General features: G+C 43.8%; 1 protein-coding gene across 1 annotated transcript in view; it reads right to left on the reverse strand.

Moving 5' to 3' along the window:
* The window catches only part of LOC141346773 (uncharacterized), a 71,598-nt gene extending 53,357 nt beyond the window's left edge, over positions 1-18,241 (reverse strand). The window contains exon 1 of the mRNA XM_073851727.1: positions 18,120-18,241. The gene's annotated coding sequence lies outside the window, so the exon portion shown is untranslated. The remainder of the gene's footprint in view (positions 1-18,119) is intronic.
* Between the last annotated feature and the right edge of the window lie 1,461 nt (positions 18,242-19,702).

Below are 19,702 nucleotides of genomic sequence, written 5' to 3' on the forward strand. Positions count from 1 at the left end.
ATATCTATCAACAAATGACTTCTATAATTAGAAAAGAACAAAAAAGTGGTTGGGACTTTATTCTGTCTATTTGTTCTCACAAACAATCATAAACACATCTGCTATTTGTGGTCTGGGGTTCAGTTAGCGGTCATCTGCAACAGGAAGCATCTGGCACCCTGAGGATCTTCCATATTGAAAAGTCTAATACCTTTTCAAAAGGCCAAAGCAGAGCTGGAGGCAATGCAGCATGTTGCGTCTATATCTTTTCTTCATCACTATGTCTTTCGCTCGCTCTCAAATCCAGTGATGCCATCTTATTCTTATCAGAGGCGCTCTCTGAAGCAATTTCAGTTCTCCACTCATGTCACTATCTGTTTTCTTACTGTTTTTCCCTCCGTGTCAAATCCATTTTGAATCTCGAACCGTCTCAAGCTGCTGTTCTAGATAGCACAGGTTGGATGAAGGCTTTATTTCAGACAGGAAAGATTTGTTATCTAAGTAAGGCAAATGGATGGTTGGAAGAGCAAAAGAAAAGCAGTCAGAAGCAGGTGGCCACATACTTTCTCTTTGGTGGTTAGCAAAACTCTGAATCAAAAACAGATTTGTTGTCTTAAATTATAGCTTGAATTCCTTTTCTACAAGGTTTTGCTGTTAGATCGTGAGAAAGGGCACGTATTGTGTTTAGGATGTGGCTGAATTAATCAGAAGCATAAAAACATCTTCCTCCTTTAGGACCAAAAGTATTTTGCAATGTAGACTTCTCTACTTTCTTACTGGAGTTCTGACCAGAAATAACAAGAAAAAAAAAGTGCTCTTCCTGCCTGATTTCAGAGGACACTGGATGCTTGTTTTTACTTCAACTAATGACAATCAGAAACAACTCGCTGTTCCTTATAATCCCGTTCAAATATAAAACACTGAACCTAAGTACTCTAAAATTAAATAAGCAAAGAATTCTACATTGGAATCTGCAAATTCAGAATGGGTTTTTGAACATTCATGTTGTTTTAGATAGCAAAATCAATCTCGAAATGAAACAATGCTTATGAAAGGTAGTGATTAATAAATGTGAGGACAATAACATGATCAGCGGTGGAAGTGTTGGTTCCATCTGTACAGCTGTAAATGTGTATAACCGTCCTTTAGGATTAGTGTCTAATCAGTTTCAGTGCAGCTTTCCTCTGCATTAATCTAGCAGGATGAGACTACTCTCAGTCAAGCTTTCTGCTTTGCAAAGCAATTAACATCTCTTCATCACAGCGCTATCATTGCTAAATATCAAGCCGCAGAAACAACATTTTTCAAGTACTGCTCAATGGATGATGCAACTCATTAAACAGCTATAGCAATATGAGGTACTGTATATGCTATATGTATGCCACAGTGTAAAAAAATAAAGATGAAAAAAGGCTGGTGTGTAAAAATAAAAACAGCTCTCGTTTTGTCTCCACTATTGCACATCTGTCACTCAGCAAAGAGCTTGTTGTTGCTCTTAGTGTGGGGATTATACTAAAAAAGACAGAACAACCACCATGGTCTTTAACTCAGAAGGTTTTAAAATAAATGCCTTTGATTGTTTTTGCATGAAATGGATACTTCAGGTGTGAAATATTCCAGGCCGGCACTGGAAGTTACCCTGGGGTGCAATGATAATTAAAAACGGGGAAAGGCTGAGTCTGCTATGGTAAATTAGAGAGAATGAGAACAGGATATGGAGGACAACCTTTAAGAGATTTTGACCTGCTTCAAAGATGATCATGCCACGTTTTCTCAACAATATTTAAATCATGCCAATAACCTAAAGGTATGAATCAAATATCATCAAACAAGCTTTTAGTTTATACCATGAATTATATAATGCATGTTAAAGGCACATAAATTGATTTTACGGTTATTAAGCCTCAGATTACATTTCAGTCAGGAGCAAACTCTAATTGTGTTAAATAGCAAATGCAAACGTTAATCTATTTTTCAATTAATCATTTAAATTATTGACATTTTTATTGATATTTCACATTTACATTTTAGGGTTTATCCTGACTTGACTCAATTGTAATAAATGTCCAACTGTAATTACTCACCCTCATGTCGTTCCAAACCTGTAAGACCTTTGTTTATCTTTGGAACACAAATTAAGATATTTTTGATTAAATCCAAGAGCTCTTTGACCCTGCATAGACAGCAACACAACTATGTTCAAGCCCCAGAACGGTAGTAAGGACATCAGTTGTTCAACCTTAACTAATTTGTGTTCTGACGATCAATAAAGGTCTTACGGTTTTGGAACGACATGAGGGTGAGTAATTAATGACGGAATTTTCATTGTTGGGTGAATTGTCCCTTAAAGACCTGTTCTCACAAAGTACTATAATTATAAGGATAACGTCTAGGTTACGTAGGTAACCCTCGTTCCCTGAAGGAGGGAACGGAGACGTTACATGGGAATTCGCTTAGAATCCAATCATCTCTGAGCCTTATACAAAAGGCCAATGAAAAATTGGCGAGTGGCATTTGCATGACGCGCCACGCCCCGTACATACGGGTATAAATAGCGACGTCATGCGCCAGTCAGACAGGTTCTTCGCTGAGGAGCCGGATTGAGCCGGCGTCAGCGCGACGACAGGGACGTGGCAGGGGATGTAACGTCTCCGTTCCCTCCTTCAGGGAACGAGGGTTACCTACGTAACCTAGACGTTCCCCTTCAGTCGAATCACTTCGACGTTACATGGGAACTGACCCTATGGAACAAGCCACGTCCCTGCGCCGCGTTACGCAACGACCACGTGCCGGCAGGCGGACGTGTCAACAGGCGGACGTTAACGTAACCTTCCCAACGCCCTGGGGCCCGAGAAGGGGGGTCCCCAGGGATGCCAGAAACTGAAGCAGGGGTTGGGGGGGCGGAGACATGAATTCTGTCCATGTGAAAGTAAGAGATTCAATATATCCATAAGGGGGTTTTAGGGATATACGAGGGAAACAGAGGCCTTCTGGTTGACCCCTGGAAAAATATAGAGAAAAATAGCCACAACCTGCGGGGCGAAGGAGACCCGGCAGGAGCACAGTCAAGAGCTACTCCGCGTCTAGCCCGGACTGAGGGGCATGGAGGACCCAGGTTCGCCGGAGGGAACAAACTGGGAGATAGCGCACGGATCCACGTGGGAATGGCGCAGCAAGCCGACACTAGCCGTCCTCCCGGTCACCTGTCAGAACTCGGGAAGAGACGGCCTCTAAGCGAAGGTTGTAAAACCTGGCAAAGGTATTTGGTGTCGCCCAGCCGGCAGCTCTGCAGATGTCCGCTAATGAGGCGCCATGTGCCAACGCGTAGGAAGATGCAACACTCCGTGTGGAGTGGGCATGCAAGCCTAAGGGGCAAGGCTCTCCCTGATATAAGTAAGACAGGGAGATGGCTTCTACCACCCAATGCGCCAACCTCTGTTTGGAGACAGCATTCCCTTTCTGCTGACCTCCGAAGCAAACAAAGAGCTGCTCGGTGCGTCTGAAGTGCCGAGTGCGGTCTACGTAGGTGCGCAGAGCACGGACTGGACACAACGATGCTATAGCTGGGTCTGCCTCCTCCAAGGGCAGAGCTTGCAGGTTCACCACCTGATCGCGGAAAGGCGTGGTGGGAACCTTGGGCACATAGCCGGGCCGGGGTCTCAGGATGACGTGAGAATCGCCGGGCCCGAACTCCAGGCACGCTTCGTCGACAGAGAAAGCTTGCAGATCCCCCACCCTCTTGATGGAGGCCAAAGCAGTCAGGAGCGCTGTCTTTAATGACAGAAACTTAAGCTCAACTGAGGCGAGGGGCTCGAAGGGAGGTCCCCGCAGGCCCTGGAGGGCGACGGAGAGGTCCCAAGAGGGTACGAGGCGCGGTCTGGGAGGATTGATCCTCCTAGCGCCTCTGAGGAATCTCACGACCAGAGGGTGCTTCCCTAGGGATGATCCATCCACTGCATCGTGATGTGCGGCAATAGCGGCAACATACACTTTGAGAGTCGAAGGGGACAGCCTGCGCTCCAACTTCTCTTGCAGGAAGGAAAGCACTACTGCAATCGTGCATCTCTGTGGGTCCTGTTCTCGTGAGGAACACCAGTCGACGAATAGACCCCACCTCAGTGCGTACGCCTGCCTTGTAGAGGGGGCTCGGGACTGAGTGATGGTTTCTACCACGGCCTGTGGAAGGCCGGCGAGGTCTGAAGCGTCCCGTCCAGGAGCCAGACGTGCAAGTTCCATAGATCGGGACGTGGGTGCCAAATAGTGCCCATCCCCTGAGAAAGAAGGTCCTTCCTCAAGGGGATTTTCCAGGGAGGGGCTGCCGCGAGGGAAATGAGTTCTGGGAACCAGGTCCTGGCAGGCCAGTATGGGGCGACCAGGAGAACCTGCTCCTCGTCCTCCCTGATCTTGCACAGGGTCTGTGCAAGGAGGCTCACTGGGGGAAAGGCGTACTTGGGCCCCGGAGGCCAGCTGTGGGCCAGAGCGTCCCTGCCGAGGGATACCTCGTTGAGGGAGAAGAACTGCTGGCAGTGGGAGGATTCGGGGGAGGCAAACAGATCTATCTGGGCCTCCCCGAAATGCCTCCAAATCAGCTGGACTGTCTCGGGGTGGAGTCGCCATTCTCCAGGGAGGGTGGACTGCCGTGAGAGCTGATCGGCTGCACGGTTGAGTTCCCCCGGAATGTGAATGGCACGTAGCGATTTTAGCCACGTTTGACTCCAGAGGAGCAGACGGCGGGCGAGTTGTGACATGCGACGGGAGCGGAGGCCGCCCTGGCGGTTGATATAAGCCACAGTCGCAGTGCTGTCGGTACGCACAAGTACGTGCTTCTGACGCAACGTAGGTCGGAAGCGACGAAGGGCCAGAAGCACAGCCAACAACTCGAGGCAATTGATGTGCCACTGCAGTCGAGGTCCTGTCCAGGAGCCCGAAGCTGCTTGCCCGTTGCACACAGCACCCCAACCCGTGGTGGAGGCATCCGTGTAAACCACGATGTGCCTGGACACCTGCCCCAGGGGTACTCCAGCCTGGAGAAAGGCAGGGTCTGACCACGGGCTGAACAGGCGGCGACACTGCGGGGAAACGCCAATCCGGAGTGTGCCACGGTGCCATGCCCGTCTCGGGACTCGGTCGTGTAGCCAGTGCTGAAGCGGTCTCATATGAAGCAAGCCCAGCGGCGTTACCGCGGCCGCAGCTGCCATATGCCCCAGGAGCCTCTGAAAAGTTTTTAGAGGAACCGCTGTCTTGTGCCTGAATAAATCTAGACATCTCAGCACCGACTGAGCGCGCTCGTTGGTGAGACGGGCTGTCATGGAGACCGAGTCCAGCTCCACACCGAGAAAAGAGATCCTCTGCACTGGGGAGAGTTTGCTCTTTTCTCGGTTGACCTGAAGGCCCAGGCGGCTGAGGTGCTGAAGCACCAGGTCCCTCTGGTCGCATAGCACCTCTCGAGAGTGGGCTATCAGAAGCCAGTCGTCGAGATAGTTGAGGATGCGGAAACCTGACAGCCAAAGAGGGGCCAGGGCCGCTTCCGCAACCTTGGTGAAAACGCGAGGAGAGAGGGACAGGCCGAATGGGAGAACTTTGTACTGGTATGCTCGACCCTCGAACGCAAACCGAAGAAAGGGCCTGTGGCGAGGAAGAATCGAGACATGGAAGTACGCGTCCTTCAGGTCGATGGCTGCAAACCAATCCTGGGGACGAATGCATGTGAGCATGCGCTTCGTCGTGAGCATCTTGAACGGCAGCCTGAGAAGGGACCGATTCAGGACTCTGAGATCCAGGATGGGTCTTAACCCACCACTCTTTTTGGGCACGATGAAGTAGGGACTGTAAAACCCTGACCTCATCTCGGCTGGAGGGACAAGCTCGATCGCATCCTTCGCCAGTAGGACTGCGACCTCTGCACGCAGGACAGCGGCGTGGGTGTCTGAGTGGACACGAGTGTGAAGGACACCTCTGTACCTGGGCGGAGCTTTGGCGAACTGAATCGCATAGCCGAGACGTACCGTCCGTATCAACCACCGCGAGGGGCTGGGGAGCTGAAGCCAGGCCCCCAAGCGCCTCGACAGGGGTGTCAAGGGAACGTTGACCGACGTGACCGTGGTGGGGCAGCCTAGGGGGGGAACAGGAAGGGGAGACAAACTGCTCTGAGCAGGGCCTACCTTCTTCCCAGGTTCCCGCGCTGGCGAAAGACAGCTCCGAGTCCGGCTCCGAGAGGGCATCCTGGTGCCGCCCGGAACGGGAACACGGGGCCGAGGCCCCGGAGGTGAAGGAAATTGCTCTTTTATTGAAGTTGTGGGTACCGCCGACCCGTGGGCCGGCGGCAGCGTTAAAGTGCACAACAACCCCCGGCCCTCCAGCGGGAGCGGGGACGTAGATGTTCTCGTCCCCTGAAGAACAAACTTCTCCACCTCCGGGTTGCCCGCGTCAGGGACGTTTCGCGGCTCTTTTGCGGGTGTTCTTTGCAGGTCCCTGAGAGGCGGGCGGCGCCGCGCCCCCGCGGCCGGCTCGACGTCGGGCCGTCTCCTTCTTGGGTTCAGCAGGCGACGGAGCAGGTTTGGTGGGGGCCGCGGGGGGGCGCCCTCGGCGACGAGCGGGGGGAGGCTGAGCCACCGGCGGCGGGATGGGTTTAGACTCGCGGCGGGGCAAGATGTGTTGAATGGCCTCCCTCTGCTTCTGGACTGCCGAGAACTGCTGGGCAAAGTCCTCGACAGTGTCGCCGAATAGGCCACTCTGGGAGATAGGAGCGTCAAGAAAGCGAGCCTTGTCGACGTCTGCCATCTGGGCCAGAGTGAGCCATAGGTGTCGCTCCTGGACCACGGCTGTGGACATCACCTGACCAAGGGAACGCGCCGTGACCTTCGTCGCCCGTAGGGCGAAGTCGGTGGCGGCGCGGAGTTCTTCCATAACCCCCTGGTCGGGACCACCCTCGTGCAGCTGTTTCAGGGCCTGGGCCTGATATACTTGGAGGATCGCCATAGCATGCAGGGCGGTGGCAGCCTGTCCAGCGGCGTGGTAAACGCGGCCCGCAAGGGCGGACGAGCGCTCGCACGCCCTGGACGGGAGATGCGGACGATCCCTCCAGGTGGCAGCGCCGCGTGGGCACAAGTGCACCGCCACAGCGCGCTCGACCCGGGGAATCGCTGCATACCCCCTGGCCGCCCCGCCATCGAGGGTGGTGAGGGGAGAGGAGCTGGGGCGGGGCCGTGATGAGAAGGGGGCCCGCCAGGATCTCGTCAGCTCCTCGTGCACCTCCGGGAAGAATGGGACCGAGGGGGGGCGAGGTGGAGCCGCGGGGGCCCTCCCCAGGAACCAATCATCCAGCCTAGAAGGATCGGCCGGGGGCGCCTGGGGCACCTCCAAACCGATCCCCCTGGCGGCCCGGAGGAGCATAGTCGATAGCTCGACGTCCACCTCAGACGGAGCGGCCACCTCTGGAGGGGGCCGCGCCGCCGAAGCGTCCGCCTCGCCGACCGACTCTCCCTCTGATGCTGCGGTCGACATCTCATCCTCCGCAGGAGCACCGAAGGAGACGCTCAGCCCGCTGGGCGGGGAAGCGTACTGCTCCGGGAACTCGACGGGACCACGCTGTGTGACAGAAGACCGCAGGGCTTTCTGGGCCGGCGGTGCGTTCTGCACGGTGACAGTTAAGTCCCCCCCGCGTCTCGCCGCGGTGGCCGAAAAGCATTGACGGCTTAACGACGGACCGCGAGAGGAAGACGGGGGGAGCCGCCTCGCGAACGAGCGGCGGGACTTCAGCGTGCTCATGGTCATGCATTCGCAATGAATGCATTCACCATCCATGAACGCTGCCTCAGCGTGCTCTTTCCCCAAACACGTGAGGCAGTGATCATGTCCGTCCGCAGGAGGGAGGAAACTACCGCATCCTGAAGCGCACGGCCGAAAAACCATTCTGAAAAGAACGTTTTAACAGCCGTGAGAAATTGCTCTTTTAGCTCCCGGTCTGCCCAGGGAAAAAGCCGCGGGGCGGCTGTGCACTCAACGGGACTTTCTCGCTGGAATGCAGTGCGGCTGTAATGGCCGTGAAAACGGCAGCCCGCGGGAGATCGCTGACGATTGCAACGGTAAGCTCTTTTAGATTGTTGCAGAACGCCAGAAGAGAGAGCAGGAACTCTGGAAGAACTCTTGAAGATGAGAAACTCTTTAGCAGAGAGAACAGCAGGCTCAATCATTCAGACGGATCTGAAGCGAAGAAGCTGTCTGACTGGCGCATGACGTCGCTATTTATACCCGTATGTACGGGGCGTGGCGCGTCATGCAAATGCCACTCGCCAATTTTTCATTGGCCTTTTGTATAAGGCTCAGAGATGATTGGATTCTAAGCGAATTCCCATGTAACGTCGAAGTGATTCGACTGAAGGGGAACATTAAAGATATATTTTTAAAAAAGATTCTAAATGTTAAAGAATACAAGAGTTCAAACCACAATAATGATAAGAACATACAAATCATTAGAATATCATTAGAATTAATTATATATCAGACAGCCTGTCTGGAAAGCTGTGTAGACCTCTTTTCCAAGCTTCTTTATGGATGAAATCCATCCGCAGCTTCTCTAAGGCTGAAGAAAAAGAAAGGAGGATTGAGGGAAGATGCATTTGCTCTTCTGCCATTTGGTATGCAAAAAGGAGAGTAAAAGAGTCTACATATTCTGAACATAAATTAAGATATTTTTAATGAAATCTGAGAGCTTTCTGACCCTTCAAAGACAGCAACATTACCTCGTTCAAGGTCCAGAATTATAGAGTACATTAGTTTTCTTTGCACACAAAAAGTATTCTTGTAGCTTCATAACATTAAGTTTGAACCACTCATGTCACATGGACTATTTTATCGATGTTTACTACCTTTCTGGATCTTGTGTTGCTGTCTATGCAGAGTCAGAATGCCCTTGGATTTCATCAGAAGTATCTTTGTGTTCCGATCTCTTGACGAAAACCTACCTTTTTCGTATATACGTTATGTGACATATTCGTTCTGAAATGTCTATTGAGTGGCACTAGAAGAGTGTAAATTTTTTCCCCAGAACAGATGAATGTACATATGGTATGTTTTATGTGACGCTGGTTTTGTTGTTTAGTTGAGTGGCGCTATAACTCTATAGTCTCGCGTAGCCAGACCTTCAAACTGACGGCTGAAGGTCTGGAATTCATGGCAGCTTTTATTGGCCAAGGCCCGCCCATAAGGCCGTTTGACCGACATGTCAAACAACCAATCACAGTTCGTTTCGGTTCATGGAAATGCCCCCACAACAACAGACTGGCATGCAACAAGTCAGTCATTGAAATAACCAGCATTGAAAGTTAAATAAGAAGAGGGAGAACAAGCAGTAAGTCAGTAATTTGTTCGTGAACGTCGCAAATGTGTATAACAACTATGGCGTCTGGATAAGCACATTTTAGCAAAACGCCGAGTAAATCAGTCTGCGCTTTGTTTCCCGGCGGACCGAAAATAAACGCGACACTCACGTCTCCCGGAAATCCGATCAAATTCAACTAATCAGATCACGACTTCGACATTCCTGAAGTGTTTCCAGTTAACTCTACCATATGCATCAGACGTTTAGCCAACATTCCATGGGCGTGACGTCTGAGGCTGACATTATAACTCTAATGCTCTGTGATGTTTTAAAATAATGTAACATCTGCACTGCACCTAAATCTACCCGATAGTATGAACAAAAGCGAATGTGACATAAAACACAATCGCAAGCATGCCACTTTAGCTTGTTTTTCTTTCTTGATTCTTTCAGCTCTTTCAAGGCGAGTCATGTTTTTCACGGGATGCGGAAACCCATGGATTTTCGCATCCTAAGTCCAATTCTGCCAAGCTTGTTATGTTCGGAAAGCGAAACATATGGAGCTGTAATCATAACTGTGCACGGAAAACGATTACAAGTGCTCGCTGTTTTACAGCCTCTAGTGTTCATTTCTGTAGGAAACAGTGATATTATTGGTAGATAATTCGTGTCTAGCGAAAAAGTTCCCACAGGTACATTTTCATCATGAGATCCAGTAGGGTTATTATATGTGACCCTGGACCACAAAATCAGTCTTAAGTCGCTGGGGTATATTTGTAGCAATAGCCAAAAATACATTGTATGGGTCAAAATTATTGATTTTTCTTTTATGTCAAAAATCATTAGGAAATTAAGTAAAGATCATGTTACATTAAGATTTTTTTGTAAAATTCCTACTGTAAACCTATCAAAATGTAATTTTTGATTAGTAATATGCATTGTTAAGAACTTAATTTGGACAACTTTAAAAGTGATTTTCTCAGTATTTTGATTTTTTTGCACCCTTAGATTCCAGATTTTCAAATAGATGTATCTCGGCCAAATATTGTCCTATCCTAACAAACTATACATCAATAGAAAGCTTATTTATTGAGCTTTCATATGATGTATATATCTCAGTTTTGTCAAATTTAACCTTATGACTGGTTTTGTGGTCCAGGGTCACATATGGTTTTTACTTCCAAGAAACATAAATTTGACAGTATTTTGCAGTAAAATTGCATATAATGCAATGCTAAAACAAAGTGTTTCACCGTATATGGTAAAGTGACTTACATTTATAATTAACCAACAAACCAACAGGTTTGTACTATAATATTTTTACCGACGTTTTTTAATATTTGAATACTGAATAGTGAATATTATATAAAAAGCACAAGCTGTCATCACCAGTTTTTCATGCCAATAACCCATTCCACCATCATAAATACAAGCAGCAGGTGTAGACATCAAAGACAACCTAAATAAGAAACAGCTGTAAGACACAACATAGCAACACAGCAACAGATGCTCATTGTTCATATTAATGCTCAACACCTCATGACTGACAAATCTACTATGTTGGCAAGTGGCAAGTTGTCTGACAAGAAGCTTTAAACATCTGACAAAACTAAAGCTCATAACTAACATCAGTAGCAAAGCTTTCATTTCTGTTTGCCAGCGTTTTACTAGGTTATGCTATATTTTCTTATAACAAAGACGTATACGGAGAAGCTTGGTGCCAGACAGAGCATTAATAAAAAAGGATTACTTAAAAACATATTTACATATGACCTACATCTCTGACACTACTACACCCCCAACAGTCTGGATACATTATTGGAGTCCACAGAGAAATATAGTACAGGGCTGTTTTGACAAACAAAATCAGAATGTGCATACTAAAATCTCAGCGTTTGTAAGAAGGTTCTTCAATGTATTCTTTACTCTGTTCTTTCCACTTCTGCTGACTGCTGCATCAGCTCTCTCCTGGAGACTGCTGACGTCACTGCATAACTAAGAGCGCAAGAAAGGCGATAGACAAACCCCCATCCTCTGAAGATTTCACAGTACGTGACAGATCATATCTATCCAGCACAAGCAGTACAGGGGTGAACGAAAATGAAGGTGAGTGCAAAAAAAGATGATTTGATTCCATAATGTGCTAAAACTCAACTCATGTAGCACTAATCGCGTCTTTCTAGTCCAGAGTATAAATCTTTATGACTACCTACATAAATGTCACTGTTGTCATGGAATGATTATGAAATATGTAGGGAGACTATGTTTCGAAGGTTGCGCAAGTGTCTTTTTATCGCTTAAAACAGGAAAGAACTCAGACAAAAACAGGCAAAAGTAGACGCAAACAGAACTTATTGCCAGAAGAGGTCAGAAGGTTTTAACTCCTCCATTCAGCATTTATGCAGACCTTTTTTCCATGCTTCCTAAAGCTGAAATCTGCAGCTTCTCAAAGAAAACAGAAAAGCTGAAATAAAATAAAATGTAACTACTATTTAAAAACACTTAAAAGGATAGTTCACCCGAAAAAATATAAATCCTGACATTAATTTCTCACTCTCATGTCGTTCCAAACCCGTAAGACTTTTGTTCATCTTCAGAACACAAATTAAAATATTTTTGATGAAATTCGAGACCCGTGAATAAACAGCAATGCAACTGACATGTTCAAGGCCCAGAAAGTTAGTAAGTACATTGTTAAAATACTCCATGTGACATCAATGGTTCAACTGTAACTTTATGAAGCTCTCAGATTTCCTAAAAAAATATCTTAACTTGTGTTCCGACGATCAATAACGGATTTAGAACAACATGAGTAATTAATGACAGAATTGCCATTTTTGGGTGAACTGTTCCTTTAAGTCCCAAAGTACTATAATTATAGGGACAACATTAAAGATATTGTTTTAAATTTGGTTCTAAATGTTAAATGAGTTCACACCACAACTATAATGATAAGAACATACAAATCATTAGAATATCATTAGAATTAATTATATATCAGACAGCCTGTCTGGAAAGCTGGGTACATCTCTTTTCCAAGCTTCTTTATAGATGAAATCCATCTGCAGCTTCTCAAAGGCTGAAGAAAGGAGGATTGGGGGAAAATACAACATGCATTTGCTCTTCTGCCACATGGTATGCAAAAAGGAGAGTAGGATGTCTAAATATTCTGTATTCATTATCAGTATTTATTATACAGAAGGCAAACAATACCCAGATGACACCGCATCTGTTGAGACTCTGAAGTGTGCAACCAGCAAGCAATCTGCTATCCCATGAGGCCACAGAAGCTGCAGAGCTGTCAAATTCAAAAAATTGAAATAAAAAATGGTGGTAAGGGAATTTGGATGAAACCCGAATACCCATGTGGCTTTCGCTGGTCCAGGACACAATGGAAAGATATTATGTGCCTGGATGGATCCCATCAATTGAACTGAACATTTGTTGAAAAGATCAACCGCAAGAACACGCTTGAAAACCAGCATTTGTCTTTGAACATTTGCATCCACATACACAAGCCAGCACACATACACATGCCAGTGGAACTGATTTGCTGATACTACGCTGGATTCGCTGATATAGAGTAAAGCTTATTTACATTCCTCACTCACTTTGCGACCCATTTGTGCTGCCTTCACTGATAAACAGTTGGAAAACATAGGATGACAGATCACAGTTTAACTGCCCAATTCTACACAATGACCATCTCAGTCTATTTTACACTAGCGTACAAAAGGTTTAGGTCTGTAAGATATTTTATGTTAGTGAAAGAAGTCCAAGGCTGCATTTATTTGATTTAAAATATAGTAAAAACAGTAATATTGTGAATTTTGGGATGTAAATGTAAAATGTGATCCCTGTCTGATTTCATCAAAAATATCATAATTTGTGTTCCGAAGATGAACAATGGTCTTACGGGTTTGGAACGACATTAGGGTGAGTAATTAATGAAAAATTTTCATTTTAGGGTGAACTATCCCTTTAAAACCAAGGTTCTTCGTTGATTTATGGATAAGAACGTGTAACATTCATGGAAACTTACCACTGGACAAAAGGTTATTTATAATGGAAAAAGGTTTCTTTAGAATATTGAAATTTCACACTAAAAAAAATATTATATCAGAGTAAAGAGAAAATCTTGTGACCAAGAGAAAGTGTTTTTACATCTACTCAGTCACATCCATTGGACCCTCAGGGATTTCCTCACATGAAAACACAATAGCATTCAAAATCCGGTCAACTTTTGTAGTTCTGATACAAATCTAAGTTTCCATTTCTGAAAACAGGAGAACCATGGAAAAGCCAATATACAACTACAATTCAGATGACTTTCCTGTGAGTAGCTCTCAAAGAAATCCTTCTGTGTCCACATGGCCGCATACTACTTTTTTTCCCTTATGCACATATGAGGAATACATCTAAAGGGCAGGAGCGGCTTGCAAATTATATCAGCCATTGTTTCCATCTCCGTTCTGTGAGAAATGTCCTTCAGCTGAAAACAATGGACAAGGAATCGCCCCCACAGAGCCTCACATGTGAACCCCCAAGAGACTTTGCTATGCCAAATTCCATAACCTCCACAACGAGCTCTCTCATGCCCACCGCTTCAGACATCCAAGAAAGTAAGAAACATACAATACAACCATTTTAGTGTAACAGGAATAGTCAAGAGACTTTAAAGCACCCCAATATGTCTCTCTAGGCAGTGGTCCACTAAGGGCCTGTTTCAGAGCTCTACCAGGTCATGGAATTACACTCACTGGTACAAGAAGCCCACATGACTGATCACAAGAGCAAAAACATGACCATTTATTTCTCTAGTAAATGTCTCCTGGGTTTACTAGATGTTACCTTAATGAGCATAATCAAATAAATGAATAAAATCTACAACTAAATGCAACAAATGAATAAATAAATTGGTCTTCATCACAACAAATGACATGTAATGGCATCTGGCCAGCTGTATTTGGAAATGTTTGGACCTGTCCGAAATAAATTAATGAATAAAATGTTTGGGCTGAAACAACACAGGACCATAGAAAGGCTCACTATGCGTTCCCCAGAATTATGGTAGACTTGCACACTCTTTAGGGAGTCAGGCTCCTGGGTGGCCCTTAGGTCACATGTTTAATGCACCTCTGCATTCCAGAGAACATCAAACAGCTTGTAGGCTCTCAGGGAGACATTACATGTGCAAAGGCAGTGAGCCAATTATACAAAGGCATGCAAGGGGGTTGATAATTTCATCTTTTTTAGAGGAATTTTTTAGGTCAGGTAAACTATGAAAATGTAAAGGCAAATTTTCAACATGCAATCTGAGGAAGTCTGTGCTGCGCAAAACCAAATTAGGCTCCGCAGTTAGCTAAATAAATTATCTACAAATAACATTTGTTCACTTGTTTATTTTTCTGCTCTAAAAGCATATGGGCATCAGAGATCTTAAATCGTAGAGACCCTAAACCTGGTAGAATGATCTCAGTGGTCATCACTACTCAGGAACACACACTCTTAAAAATAAAGACTCCAAATGGGTGTTTTTGTGGTAATGCCATAAAAAGAACCTTTTAGTGAACAGTTCTTAAAAGAAGCATTCTGAAGAACATTTAAAAAATCTAAAGAACCCTTTTCACTATAAACAACCTTTTCTGCATTTGAAAGGTTCTATAGATGTTTAAGGTTCTTCATGAAACCATGAATGCCAATAAAGAACCTTTATTTGTAAGAGCGTACATTCATCTATCTGTAGGTGGTGCAATAATAAGGCAATTTGAATTTTGGGTAACTTTGAAAACCTACCCATCTTTTTCTTTCTGTAAGAGCGGCGTGGCCATTTGTAAATTTTATGGGTCAGGCTTCCGGTCTCATCAGCTTGTTTTGCTGCTTGATATTGCAGATTGGTGTGTCTTACCATGTTGTTTTAATGTATTATCTCAATTAAGAACACATTGGTCTGTAGTGCAAACCATTTTCTTGTTTACTGAACGTTGTTATTTTTCTTGTTATAATGAACAGGAGGTCTGAAGAAAAAGGTGGTTAGGGCTGGAAACAAAACTTTTTTCTCCTGAATCCTTGAGTCAAGCATTGTGATTTTTTTTTTGCCATTTTAAATTCACAAACTTTATTGAACTCCTCCTAGACCATTGGGCCGATTCTCACCAAATTAGGTACATAGCATCTAGAGATGGTACTGGCATAAACGTATCAATAGAATTTCGATCTGTCAAAGCATTGCAAAACTATTAGTGAAATAACAGGCCTGGCATTGTTTGCTTTTCATGGATTGACCTATATCTTCTGAACGCAATGTCCACCATAGACCACAGGACATTTTTATGAAGCACACCAAGTCACATTAAAATCGCTAACAGTAATTTCAAAAGTAGCAGCTATTTTAACTGAAAAATGAAAGCTGTGAGCAACAGGATGAAAAATCTTTTAGATCAGATCTATCAGTTTCCATCAGTTTGAATGATAAATAAATAGTTACTGGTGCACTGGTAATATAGTTTAATTAGTTTCCTAGTAGCCTAACTCTGTGAAATGCTTATAGATCATTAAAAGTTATTTTGACTTTTATTCACCTTTTTCTTCAACGCAGAAGTAAGCCTATGGGTGAGACTCCGGTTCATTAGCTGCTATAGGGAAATAACAAGAAGAATAACAACATGCAGTAAACGGGTAAAACAGTTTGCACTAGAAAACAGTGTGTTCATATAAGATAATACATTAAAATAATATGGTAACACACACTAATTTGCAAGAAAAAAAACAAGCTGTTTTGTGCAGCTAAAAACAGCTAGACGCAGATGAGACTTGAAGCCAGACCCATAAAATGTACATTCTTACGGAAAGAAAAAGGTGGATAAATATTTGTCAAGTTACCAGACATGATTACATATATTACTGTCCATTTTATTTTGTAAAGTCGGCAGCACCAAAGCTCCAAAAGTATCAAAAAATTCCTTAAAAAACTTTTGCATAGTGTGTGATGCTTCGAGTTGCCCACTTTACATTTTATTGCTTTACTTGTTTTTTAGTTAAGCACCCATCTGAAATTGATATGCGTGCTTTTGTTTGCATTCTATCCATTTTATTTTATAATCATTTAAAAACAAAATTGTCCACATTTATTTTTCTTTTTGAGATAATAATAGGATATAATTATAATATTCTTATAAAGACATGTATTCAGTGTTGTTGTATTAATAATAACAAACAAACACACCGTGTTAAACTGCAAGGATGTAAATAGACAGCTCATAACCTGACACCAGCCCAGAGGCACCTGTGGCCCTTGAACTGTTCGATTTACTTGATGTCTGATATAAATATAACAATTTGTTCTGTGTAGTATTTCTGCATTGCAGTAGCTTATTTACAGTATTATAGTTTGTCTAAAAAATTACATGATTTATGTATTCAAGTGTTTCCTTCCTTTTAGTTTCAGTTCTGCAAAACTATGCACATTTGAGAACGAGTGAAACAAAAATACATCCATTAAAAGGTTACAGGACCACACATATGATAAAAATAAATAATCCAAATAATAAAAAAAAGAAAAAAAGGACTTTAAGAGCTGCAAATGATATCTTTATATTCATTAGAAACTGGTCTATGATATGCATTTTTTCTTTTTTCTTTTAAATCTAACATAAGACACCTGTGCATTCCATCAAACCCTAATTATTAGTGAATGAAGGGACATTATTTAAAAAAAAAAACATTTAATTGAAATCACTAATCATCACATCTTTATTTAAACGTTTGAAAACCCTTTTGGAACGCATGCATTCTTGTTTTAATAAAGAGATTTTACAAAGACCCCCAAACCATTTGTTTTGTGGGGTACAAGCCCTAATTAGGGGGATCTGACACCCCCTCCCCTTCATATGGTTCATAATCTGCACACTGTGAGAAGGAATTGACTGTCTATGCTCTGTAATGAGATCATATTTTTTTTGTCAGATGAACAGGTGAATAAAATTTGGACTCTCCAAAACCGCAGCATATCTGTTTTGTTCCTGTACAAATCAACTGAACACTAAGCAATTCGTGTTGCTCCAGTCAACGTAACGTTACAGTTTAGAAAACGCATTGCTTAATCAACCTAACCTTGTTATGTGCAAATATATGCACAGTGACCAACCCTTAACAATTTAATCCAAACGCGACTGTCTCCGTTGCGCCTGAAACTAGCAGGAAAGCGCACGCTATACACGCGAATCAAACAGGAACCTTTCTACATGGCAGCTAGGATCTTGCCTCGGGCATCGCGGGATATCACAGAGATCTCGACCAGCTGAGCTCACCGTCTCCGGGTCGCTGCAAACGAGCCAGTCACCATCGCGAAATAACCGAGCCTGAGCTATTGAGCAGCACTGCAGCAGTGCAGAGTAGACGCGCTACGCTGCACTACGGCACGTTTAAACGCATCGCTCCCTGCTCGCATGTCTCACATCTCTGCCAGATTGACACGCTGCTCGACATTACGACAACCCAGCGGGGAGGTAAACTGAGCCAGCACAGCCAAGCGAGGAATGAGATGATTTGTGCTATGAGACACCTAGACAGCATTAAGGTGGCCAGAAATGCTGTCAATGTGGCAAGCCTACTATAAAAACAGCCAAGCAATGAAGAATGTAGTCCAATCTTGAAATACTGAATTATTACTTAAAGAACTGTCACAACTGCTCAACCAGGGTGGTTTAAATGGATGGTGGGTGGGAACTATAGAGGTGTGCTGCATTCTCCAAAGGTAAACAAGAGAAAAGTTGAATAATGAAGCTGACAGACGTGGAATGTATTATCTCACATCACTTACCTTAGTCTCTGGGGGACCCTTATTTTTTCCTAGGCACTGCAGAGGTGAGGCAGACCTTCAAGGAAATCCAGCACAGGGAGGAAGCCGCAAGCAGCTGCAACGGCGGTAGAGGCACTCCTCACTCCCCAATACACACACACACACACACACACACTCAGCCTCGGAGGCTGCGATACTGTTGTTATTGAGGTTTGTGGAAGGGGACGGCAGAAGGCTCTCATAACAAGCGCTATACTGTGAGCCTGAACACACCCCCTCCTGCAGAGCTTATCCAATGGCAGTCAGAGGGTCAGGCACACAAACACACACAGCAGCATCAGCCAACACCCCCATCCAGCTTCCCCATCACATTCAAATGCTTTAGGATTACAGCTGACTGATAAAAGATTAAACTGGTGTTTAACCACTTTGCCTATATGTATGCTACTTGAGCTCTTGCTCAAGAGCTGACATCATCTGTGTGTGTGTGTGTGTGTGTGTGTGTGTGTGTGTGTGTGTGTGTGTGTGTGTGTGTGTGATCCAGCTGGTGTGTATTGTGTAGGTTTAGTGTGGTAAAGTGATTTAAAAAACAGCACACAGCTCAGCTGGGGCTGAAAAGAGTGCAGGACATGCCTCTCATTCTTTGAGCGCGCTGGTCTATTTCTCCGCATTTCCAGACTCAAAGCTTCTTCCCAGGGCTGTTTTTTTTTCTCTGACAGTGACTGCGTTCTGCAAGGATTCACGGTTAACACTGTAGGGGAATGAAAAGAGGTTCCTTTTTTTTCAGGTTTTTAGCCTACATTCACAGATATAAGTACACAGTAATACAAGAATTTATATTTGGCTAGGTGTCACAATCCAGTGAATATTTATTGCATTTTATTAATGTGTATAATGCATAATATACATGCATTATATTAATGCATAAATGTTTCGAGGTAGATTCTGTCTGTAAATGTAAATGGATTAAACAACGTACAAAAAAGGTCAAGCCCAAAAATATAAAGAAAAATAATTGAATGTATTATTTTATTAAAAATAATTGCAAAAATAAAAATATATAATTATAAAATACACTACCTGTCAAAAGTTTTTGAACAGTAAGATTAGTATTGTTTTTTTTAAAGAAGTCTCTTCTGCTCACCAAGCCTGCATTTAAGTTAAGCAAAAACAGTACAGTATATTTATATTTTTAACAGTATATTTTTTAAATATTTTTACTATTTAAAATAACTTTTATCTATTTGCATATATATTTAAAATGTGATTTATTTCTGTGATCAAAGCTAAACTTTCAGCATCATTACTCCAGTCTCCTGATGATCCTTCAGAAATTATTCTAATATGCTGATTTTCTATTCAAGAAACATTTGTATTATTAATATTATTATATTATTAATATATAAAACAGTTGAGTAAATTCTTTCAGGATTATTTTATAGATAGAAAGATCAGAAGATCAGTGTTTATCTGAAATAAAAAGCTTTTGTAACATTGTACACTATACCATTCAAAAGCCTTAAGTCAATATAATTTTGTTTTGTTTTGGAAAATAAATTATAAAAAAATATTTATATATATATATATATATATATATATATATA

Source organism: Garra rufa, chromosome 12 (assembly GCF_049309525.1).
Source record: "Garra rufa chromosome 12, GarRuf1.0, whole genome shotgun sequence".
Taxonomy (NCBI): domain Eukaryota; kingdom Metazoa; phylum Chordata; class Actinopteri; order Cypriniformes; family Cyprinidae; genus Garra; species Garra rufa.